The sequence below is a fragment of the Lithobates pipiens genome, unplaced genomic scaffold (genome assembly GCF_037356315.1).
Source record: "Lithobates pipiens isolate NorthernLeopardFrog02 unplaced genomic scaffold, aLitPip1_a1.2 Scaffold_28, whole genome shotgun sequence".
NCBI lineage: Eukaryota > Metazoa > Chordata > Amphibia > Anura > Ranidae > Lithobates > Lithobates pipiens.
Genome location: NW_027507789.1, coordinates 19,388,938 through 19,399,126, shown reverse-complemented (window position 1 = coordinate 19,399,126; position 10,189 = coordinate 19,388,938).

The following is a 10,189-nucleotide window of genomic DNA, read 5'->3' as shown; positions in this document are numbered from 1 at the left end:
CCGTCACTTCTGGTTGGACTGCAAGCCACAATCCCAACCCTGCGCTGCTCTCTTACTTCTGGGTAGGCCCTCAAACAGCCTAGCAGCCAAATGCCCCGGGATAGGCCCAATCTCCGGCCTAGCAGCCTTGGGCAGCACAACACAGGTCCACACAGACAGCCGTCCAGGTGGCAAAGAAAATCGATCACCTGACTCCGCCCAAATATATAGGTTCTCCCAGCAGACCAAGGGATTCAAGAAAACCCCTGCACATTGGCTGAGATACCCCATATACTTAGAATCTGTCCTTGCAATGCCCTTCTCATATCTAGTACCACCAGGTACCCAGCCACCCAGTGGTACAATAGAAAAGTGCAAGAAGGCCAAACTTAGGGAGAAATCAATTGATCTGTAACAAGTAGCAAAGATGAATATTCCTGCACGTAAATTTTTGAGGCGCAACCCTGCCTAAACTCCAGGGTGCTACACTAAATTTTTAAAATACATTTGTCAGCTTGAAGTGAAAAGCTATATAAAAGCTATATCCACTCCTCCTCCAGTCCTTCATGGACAACAGAAAAAGCTCATTGTGCTGCTAAAGTTGGCCAGCCTACTAAAGTCCAACCATTCATATAAAAAATCATTACATCTGATGTGAGAAGATGGTAGCAATGCTTGTAACCACTAGGTGGTGCTGTTGTCTAATTCTGCAATCTCATTTAAACAGCACGGGAGTGTGTGTAGGGTGGGGTAGTTATTTTGAGCTCTTATTTAAAACTGAACTCCAGAAAAAAATTCTAAATACAAAGCTGAAATGGATATAAGGGAGCTGTGTTGGCTGCCAAAAGACTTGTATTTCCTGACAGGCTCCATGGCAGCATAGGTGTGGGTTAGCCCCGCCTCCATAACTACCCAGTAGGACCCCTCTCCCATAAATCTTTGGTCCTGGCTGCTATCCGTGTTCCTTTTTTGTCCTCCTCCGTTGGACCAGGTGGTTCTCCTACCTGAAGATGACTTCACAATGATCAATCGGCCAAATGACAAAGTTATGTTCCTCCGAAAAGCCCTGTTATGTTCCTCCGAAAAACCCGGATTGGGTGACGACAGACCGCAGTGTCCGTCGTCACCCGATCTCCCATAGGGGAGAGTGGCGCTGTGACAAGTCTGTCCCTGCACAGTGTGCAGAGACGGACCTGTCAACTCCCTGCTCAGCGGAGATCGCTCCCGCAATCCCCGCTGAGCAAGCGGATATCCATGGGGCGGATCAGCACTGATCCGCCCCGTGTGAAAGGACCCTTAAGCAGGGTATGGAGTGTAAATGGAAAGTAGCGCTGAAGAAAAGGTTTCTACTTACCCATGTGCGTGTACGGCCTGTTTACCTGTTGCTATGGGCGGCCATTATCTGCTGGGAGGTCCGGTGTGTGTGTCCAGATCATACGGCAAGGTGATCGTTGGTGAAGTGGTGAGTCTATTTTCATCTATGGCAGCAGTGTTTATGTGTTGGATTTATCTTTCTGATGCTCCTGTGTCGGTAGCGCTGTTACCTGTGCCTTTTGCTGGCGCTTCCGCGTTCCAGCAAACCGCTCTCTCCTATTTCCTGGTATCGCGAAATTCTGAAGCTGTATCCTGAAGCAAACAATATCTACAGTTGTCTTCCCTTCAGGTTATCAACATCACCTCGGGTCTTCTCCAAGGTTCTATTAGCAGTAGTGGCTCTTCTCCAAGTCAAAGGTGATCAACTTCACCACTATCTGGACAACTTGCTTCTGCTATCCCAGAACAGAGATAAGCTCTTAGAGCACAGGAATTTAGTTATCTCCACCCTGCAAGAATTTGGGTGGCTCCTGAATCTAGAGAGGAGCCATCTAGATCCAGTACAATCCCTCGTGTTTTTAGGGGCTCAGTTCAAGACGGTGGAAGGCACTATCTCCCTTCCAGAAGAGAAGATCGGAGTGATCCGAGACAGGATTCACGCAGCCCTTTGCATCATCTCACCTTTCTGCTCTCCAATGCCTGAAAGTAATCGGCACAATGACAGCCACTATTCCCATGGTGAAGTGGGCCCAATGGTACACTCAACCCTTCCAGAAAGGGTTTCTACAACAGTGGGATTCAACCAGCCAGACCCAGCGCATACTCTTCACTCCAACCATGAGGACATCTCTCCTCTGGTGGCTTCAAGGGAAGAATCTGCGCAATCACCATTTAATCATTCCCATTTCATGGGTCACGGTAACATCAGATGCCAGCAATTAAGGATGGGGCGCTCATTGCCTTTCAGATGTGGCTCAGGGCAGGTGGACATTGCCGTCTCAAAGGGTTGTCTCCAACATTCTGGAGTTGATGGCAGCCTTTCATGCGCTCCTATCGTTTTGCCATCTAGTGGCAAATTCTTCAGTAATGCTAACCGCGGTGGCTTATATAAGGAAGCAGGTTGGAACTCGCAGCTGGTCCATATTACAGGAAGTGGAGCCAATAATGAACTGGGCTCAGAAGAACTTGTCCAACATCTCTGCGGTTTACATTCCAGGGATCCAGAATGTTCAGGCGGACTTCCTATCGCGTGTCAAAATGGACAACAACGAGTGGTCCCTCCACAGAGAGGTACTCGAGTGGCTTCTGACACTGGGAGTGTGTCATGTACCTGGTCAGAGTCTGAAGTGACGAGGTCAGCCTCCCTTGTATCTCCAACCCAGGTCCCACTGATGATGGGGACAGAAGGACCCAAGGGAAAGGAGGAACACGAGTGCCTGCAGATGTAGCTCGGGGGAAACTTGCGGCAGGTGATGCGACTTTGGAGATGCAGGAAGTCGCAGCAGGTCGCAGGAACAGAACTGCAGACACCCGGATGAAAGCTTGGAGCCGAACAGGAGACAGGAGTGTAGTCACAGTAATAGCCGCATTCAGAAGCAGGCGGACAGCAAGGTACTAAATCATCAGGCAGGAGCAGGGTCAATCAGGAAGCCGAAGTCAGGAGCCAGTAGTTAGAGATAGGATCCAGAGCCAGGTCAGAACAAGCCAAGGGTTCAGCAACAGGTATCAGTCAGGCAATAGCAGGAATAACAAGGAACAGGACTGGAATAGCTACAAGCCAGTGATGTGCGTGCACGCGTTCGTAGGTGCGCATCCGCCCTCCTTTTGGCGCCAGTGGACTTATTTAAGGGGCACACTGGCTTGTAGCAGATGTTGACCGATCTTCAGCTGTTCCAGTCCTGTTCCTTGTTGTTCCTGCTATTGCCTGACTGATACCTGTTGCTGAACCCTTGGCTTGCCCTGACCTGGCTCTGGATCCTATCTCTAACTACTGGCTCCTGACTTTGGCTTCCTGATTGACCCTGCTCCTGCCTGATGATTTGGTACCTTGCTGCCCACCTGCTTCTGAACCCGGCTATTCGTGTGACTACGCTCCTGTCTCCTGTTTGGCTCCAAGCTGTCATCCGGGTGTCCACAGTTCCATTCCTGCGACCTGCTGCGACTTCCTGCATCTCCAAAATCTCATCAACTGCCGCAAGTTTCCCGAGCTACATTCCCCTGTCCGGTGCGTGCTGAGCGGCCGCTCTGTGCTGCTGCAGTCAGGATCTCTCTGTGCCCGGCAGCACAGTCCCTCTCCCACCCGATATACGGGATGTATAGGGAGGAGGAGGTGGGTTAGATCAGCTTCACCTCCTCCCTATGTCCCCCTGTGCCTTCCATGTCCCTTAGCGTTCCTTCCTTCCGTGCCCCTTAGCCCACAACCCCCAGCGTGCAGCCAATCTGTGCTGGGAAGGGGTTGTGTGGGCGGGAGATTCTAAATCAGCCAACAAGCCCGATGTCTGCCTGAACCTCTGGACTAGGGTTGCCGCCTCATCCCTTTAAACCTGAACACATATGAATTACACAAGTTGTGAGGCTAATTTGATGCAGATAAGGCACCAAGTGAGTTTAATTACCCCCTTAATCAGCCACTGAACCCGTGTAATTAATATGCGTTTGGTTTTAAAGGGATGACAACCCTACTCTGGACTGGGGAGCAGCCAGCCTGGGGTAAGTGAGCTCTCCCTTCTCTCTCTCTTCCTCCCATGTCCCTTAGCGTTCCTGCCTTCCATGTTCCATAGCGTTCGTGCTTTCCATGTCCCTTAGAATTCTTGCCTTCCATGACCCTTAGCGTACCTTCCTTCCATGCCCCTTAGCGTACCAGCCTTCCATGCCCCTTAGTGTACCAGCCTTCCATGTCCCTTAGCGTACCAGCCTTCCATGTCCCTTAGCGTACCAGCCTTCCATGCCCCTTAGCGTTCCAGCCTTCCATGCCCCTTAGGCCACAACCCCCAACGTGCAATCAATCTGTGCTGGGAAGGGAGATTCTAAAGCAGCCAGCGACCCTGATGTCTACCTGAGCCTCTGGACTGGGGAGCAGCCAGCCTGGGGTAAGTGAGCTCTCCCCTCTCTCTCTCTCTCTCTTCCTCCCATGTCCCTTAGTATTCCTGCCTCCCATGTCCCTTAGCGTTCATGCCTCCCTAAAATGTCCCTCATTCTCAAAGTTCAAAAGTTGGGAGGTAAGGGTGAGCTCAGGCGTGTTCGCAAACCCGCACGTGCAGAGCCTGCCAGGAAGTCGGCAATGCACAGCGCTGATCACAGGCAGTGAGACTTTTCTCGATCTCTGTAGCTGTGGAACGGGAAAATGTCTCACTGCCTGCGATTAGCTATGTGCAGTGCCGACTTCCTGGCGGGCTCTGCACGTGCGGGTTTGCGAACACGCCTGAGCTCATCCTTATTGGGAGGTATGGCTTTAAGCCCCATTCACACTTGCCATTGAGGCAGGTTTGTGCTTAGATGCGAGAGTCCCAGTGAGGGTTCCCTGGAATTAGCTGCGATTAGGAAGCCCCATTGGAAGCTACATAGTTACATAGTAAGGTTGAATAAAGACATCAGTCCATCCAGTTCAACCTGAGTGAGTGTCTACAATTGTCCCTATCCCTTTACATTGCACACTCACATTGGTCCCTACCCTCAAGGAGCCACAATCCAAGATCCCCAGTTGTATACTAGGGCCAATTTTAGACAGAAGCCAATTAACCTAACTGCATGTCTTTGGAGTGTGGGAGGAAACCGGAGTACCCGGAGGAAACCCACGCAGGCACAGGGAGAACATGCAAACTCCAGGCAGATAGTGTCATGGTTGGGATTTGAACCAGTGACCTTTTTTACTGCTAGGCGAGAGTGCTAACCACTACACCACTGTGCCGCCCTGAAAGCTCCCACAGCTATTTCGCTGCTGCTCGCATGTAGCTCATGGAAAGATGACCTGGGAATGATGAGAACCATATGCAGAATGGGGCCTTTAAAGTATTAACTTAAGGCAAAACTTTTTTTTTTTTTTTTTTTTTATTAGTTTTGGACAGAGTCCCAGTTAGAGATTCACCCTCTTTGTCCTGTTTACCAATATCACTGAAAGTAAAATAAAATACCAAATTTTGGTTCTTCCCCAGAACAGTAACAAAGGGGAAATCTTCCAGTGGGGGCACTAGCTTTGGTGACTGTCAGGACCACTTTGTGCTCCTGTTCCTCATTCCAGCATCCTGGGTTTTGGCTATGGCACTCTCCTTGTCTGTCTGTCCACCTGCAGGCTGATTAATGTGATCAGTCTCTGGGTGGAAACCAAGCCTGTTATAAGCCAGCTCAAACTTCATTTGGGTGCTTGTAATAGTGATGTGATACGTGTGTTGTTCCTAGTCAAGCGTCCTGTCTGTCCTGCTTTGCTAGTTTGGATTGCCCTGAGTATGAATTTGGACTGGACTATTAGGCCCCTTTCACATGAGACGGATCAGTAATGATCCACCCCCTAATGATCCGCTTGCTCAGCGGGGATCGCTTCGTTGGGGGTGGACAGGGGCGGACAGGGCGGTCCCAGCACACTGTGCAGGGACCGCCCTGTCAGATCTCCTCTCTCCTCTATGGGTGATCAGATGAGCACGCACCGTCTGTCTGTGTTCATCCGATCCGCTCTGCAGGCGGATAGAAAAATAGGATTTTCCTCCGTCTGCAGAATCGGACAATTGCGGAGGCGGACGATATCGGGTGTCTGCGGATGTTCATCAGCAGACACCCGCTATCCCATAGGAATGCATGTATGTCCGTATTTCATCCGCAAACGGATGGATGAAATACGGACATACTGTCCGCATGTGTGAAAGGGGCCCTTAGACTATTCCTTGAACTCAGCCTGCCTTTTACCTGGACTGTCATAGAACCCTGTTTCCTGTCTAATCGCAAGTATCTATTTGCTCAGTTTGCATATGCCCTGGTGTGGTGGCCAGGCACTATAGCATTGTGTAATAGTCCTGGGGGCAACCGAGTACCGGTAGGCCTGCTTGCCTTATGGGAAAGGGGGCTGCTATAGGTGAAGCACACAGTAGCCAGCTATAGTGTCTGACCACCTGCATTGGGGTAGACGTGACATTATTACAAGCCTTTAACAAAAAAAAAAATTTCTGTGAAGATGGACTCTACACAGGCTCGCTTATTTGTTCATGAAATTTGCAAACTGACACGCCAAGTCCAAGAACTGTCTGTTCAGTAATGCAGGAGCCAGAGGCCAAAGTTAACCAGCCTGATCATTTTTCTGGTTTTTCTGGTTTTCCAACTTTAAAAATAGCTATATGCTATACTTTACAACTATACTTAAAGTGGATGTAAACCTGAATTTATATATATATATATATATATATATATATATATATATATATATATATATATATATATATATATATATATATACATTTTTATTTTTTTATTTTTTTTTACTTAGGCTTGTACAGTATAGGATTTCATATAATTTGTGCCCAGTCTTGCCACAAAGCGTTAATCAAGCTCTTAGCAATCCTCTTATCTTTTTTTTCAGTGCGATTTTAAAAATGGACAGACAGAGAAATAACAGCCAGTTCTCCCCCCTGCTGTGAGTGACAGGTGATTTACATATCTCATGCAGGAGTGTGAGAGAGGCATTCAGTGTAATTCTCTTCTCCCTCCTCCTCCCCCGACGATTGGCTCCGACGACGATTGGCTCCTCCTCCGATGATTGGCTCCTCCTCCTCTTAGGATTGGCTGCTCCTCCTCCTCCTAGGATTGGCTGCTCCTCCTCCGCGGATTGGCTGCTCCACACCTCAGCATGATTGGGCATGCTGAAGTCATGTGGTGACTTCTCTGGGTTTTGTCTGGATGTTAGGGATCATAGCAGAAGTTCAGTGTAAGAAAGGCATGTTGACAAGGAGTGTAGAGGTGGGCGGGGAGTCTATTGACATTGACATCACGATTCCACCCACCAAGCTCCAGACAACAGACCCACCCACAGAATCTGCAGTTTTTCGGGTCATGTATATCCTTATAGATAACCACTATGGCAGTAGTTTAGAAACTATGAGAGTGGGTTTACATCTACTTTAAAGTGATTGTAAACCCTTACAACCAACTTTGACCTACAGGTAAGCCTAGATTAAGGCTTACCTGTAGGTCCAAGAAATATCTCCTAAACCTACACGGTTTAGGAGATATTTGCCAAAATACAGGCGGCGCGCAGGCGCACTGAGCGCGCCTCTGTCAACGGCGATATGCCGTGAGTGGCGGCTCCCGTGCGCATGCGTGGGAGTGACGTAATCGCGGCTTCATCGAATGACAGCGGCGGAGCAGCGAGACCCACCGAGAAGATGGATGCTCCGTACTACAGGGGACAGCGGTGACATCGCTGACTCCTGTGTCAGGTAAGTGACACATAATGGGCTACTATGCAATGCATAGTAGTCCATTATGCTTTACCTTTGCAGGGAATCAAAGAGGAAGTAAACCCATCAGGGTTTACTTCCTCTTTAAGCCACACTCTTCTGGTTCTGAAGCACAGCAGGTTGACCTGATTATTACATGGTTGCAGGGGGATCCCCCAGCCTTGGGCGTTTAATCTCCCTGCAGATGAGCCAGTCAGAGGGTCGGTTGAAGCTCTTTTGTTTTGTTTTTTTTTGTTTTTTTCCCCCACGGCCTTAGGTTTACTGTATGATGATCCTGACCGTGCCCATTCAGCTGAAGATAACCTTAGGTCATTACATCAGGATAAACGCACCACTGAACAATACTGTTCTGATTTCCGCCGCTGGGCACTTGACTCGGGGTGGAATGACCCCGCTCTAAAAAGTCAGTTCAGGTTAGGCTTATCAGACTCCATCAAAGACTCCTTAGTACACTACCCTAAACAAAAGTCATGGAATGAAGCCATGCAAGTAGCATAGGCCTGCTAATAGGGGGTGTGCAGGCTGTGCCTGGGCACACCCAAATCACCCTGTGCTGTCCCCCATGATCTGCTCTGAAATGGATCCAAGCAGTGTGTAGCCCGTGCTGCCTGTGACACTGTTTCACATTCAGCAGATCGTGAGGCTTGGCAGAGCTGCTCAGTGTGTGAAACTGTCAGGTAAAATAACTCTTTGCAGGGAGAGAGACCATCTGTCACAACTCAGTGGTGATGTCGGGGGTGGGTGGGACCAAACGGCTATCAAACACACCAGCCAATAGGATGGGGTCAGGGCTGGCCGACATATGTATGTGGATCCGCCCCCTTTCTTAAGCAGCCCAGCAGTCATTGGCTGGTCATGTTTGCTAGCTGGTCTTTCTCTTTCTCTCTGCAAGCAATTACATGAAGACCTTTCACACCACACCGCCCATTTTTAGCGGCGTTCTACCACCGGATTTGCGGCGCTTTTACCCCCCGCTAGCACCCGAGAAAGGGTTACAACCGCTGGCAATACACCGCAATAGCGGCGTTTTGCCAGCGGTATTGCAGCGCTGCCCCATTGATTTCAATGGGGAGCAGCGGTAAACACACCGCTCCTCCACTGCTCCAAAGTAGCTGCTGGCAGGACTTTTCCCTGACGTCCTGCCAGCGCACCTCTGTAGTGTGAAAGCCCTTGGGGCTTTCACACTACAGACAATGGTGCAGCTTTTTTAGGGCGGATTGCAGGCACTATTTCTAACGCTATAGCGCCTGCAAAACGCCCTGGTGTGAAAGGGGTCTAAGTGATGGTTTCACACACTGAGCAACTCTGGCTAGCCTCACAATCTGTATTCCTTGTCACTGAAGAGTGTAGGAGTGAGTCTCACCCGCAATCCTCTGGGAATCCTCTGTAATTACATGGATTAACATTGGCTGAATATCACAATGAAATGAATTTCTTTTGCAATTTTTCCCATGAGCGTGCATTGAGCCCTGATTCACATTGATGCGATTTTGGCATGCAATTTAACATTTCAAATCGGTGGCAATTACTGGCAATGGCAGCATTCTATTTCGCAAAAGTAATTTCTGTACGACTTTTGGTGATTTCGAGGTGCAATTTCCATTGGCATCTGTGCAGAAGCCCGCACAGATGTCTCTGAAATCGCCCCCCAAAATGCTGAACTCGCATGATTTCATTCCTGCAGTCAGTGTGAACCTAGGCTTATGGACGGTTTTGGGTACTGTAATTTTTCACCATTTCAGACATGCACATATGTGTGGCTTGCCATATTTGTGATCTATTGAGTTGCCACAACCTTCTTTTTTTTTTATTTAATTTTTTTTAATATTATTTTTATAAAAAATTGATATTCTATTTTGTGTGGACTCAAATTAAGTGTGTTATTTATTGAATTTATATATTTTGATAAACAGTAACACAATTATCGTGTGATATATAAGAAATTGCAACTGCCACCATTTTATTCTACAGGGTTTTGGAGGGGAAGGGGGGCTTATGTAGTCTTCATGCCTAAAATGTGCTTTTTTTTTTTTTATATATATCGGCAAAACACAGATAACCCTGTTCTTGGACGATATATCCTATCCAACAGGGGTCCTAAAAAATGTAATAAAATAAAGCAAAATAGTAAAAAAATATAATAAAACCAGTGACATTACTCAGCGGGGACATCTACACTGACCATCAGGACACTGATCATCAGTATCCTGATGGTCAGTGCAGCCCCAACAGTGCCGACCAGTGCTATTATTGCTGCCTATCCATGCCATCTATCAGAGATGCATATCAGGGCAGCCTCAGCAGTGCCCATCAGTGAAGGAGAAAAATTACTTATTTACAATTTATGTAACTTATTTTTTTGTCTTTTATTCTTTCTTTTTATTTGTTTAGCAAAAAATAAAAACCCCAGGAGTGATTAAATAACACCAAAAGAGAGCTCTGTCTCTCTCAAAGTG